We start from the raw sequence: 712 nt of genomic DNA on the forward strand, positions 1-712 counted from the left end.
GACACTCTTTACAAACACTTGGTTAATCTTTCACGTGTTTTATTGCGTTCCTCTTCAGCAGGAGTGCTAAAGTCTGGTCCTAGAGAGTCCCTGTCCTGCATGTCTCTTCTTTAAAACACACCTGAATCTAATGACGGTCTCAAGCTGTATACAATCTGCTTTGGGGCACCAGCTGAGCATCTGAAACAACTTTAATGACAGTGGAGGCCACAAATTTTCTGATCTCAGGGCCACATTATCAAAATATACATCAGCATTAAGAATAATGACCAATCTGAGCATTATTATAGGAAAGAACAAAAGGATTGTCTATATTTTTGTTGTTGCTTTGTTTTTGTATATTTGTGCATTATTTCTATGTTGTTTTGTGTTATTTTTAGATTTTTTTTTTAATTTTGTTATCTTTTTTGTAATTTTGTCTATTTATATCTGATTTGGGGTTTTTCCTTAGATATTTGTTGTAATTTTGTTGGTTTTTTGCAGTTTACTTGTTATCTTATGTTTTCCTGTCTTTGATTTGTGTATTTTTCTGGCGTTTTTTGCATTTATCAGTCGTTTTGCATGTTATTGTCTATTTTTGCACATTTTTCTGTTATTTTTTTGAGTAATTTTTTGTATTTGTTTTGTTGTCTTGTGTAATTTTGTGTTTTTCTGTTTTGTGTATTTGTCATTATTATTTTTTCTTTACTATAGTTCTGTTTTTCTTTTTTGT

The sequence above is a fragment of the Gouania willdenowi genome, chromosome 20 (assembly GCF_900634775.1).
Source record: "Gouania willdenowi chromosome 20, fGouWil2.1, whole genome shotgun sequence".
Classification (NCBI taxonomy): Eukaryota; Metazoa; Chordata; class Actinopteri; order Blenniiformes; family Gobiesocidae; genus Gouania; species Gouania willdenowi.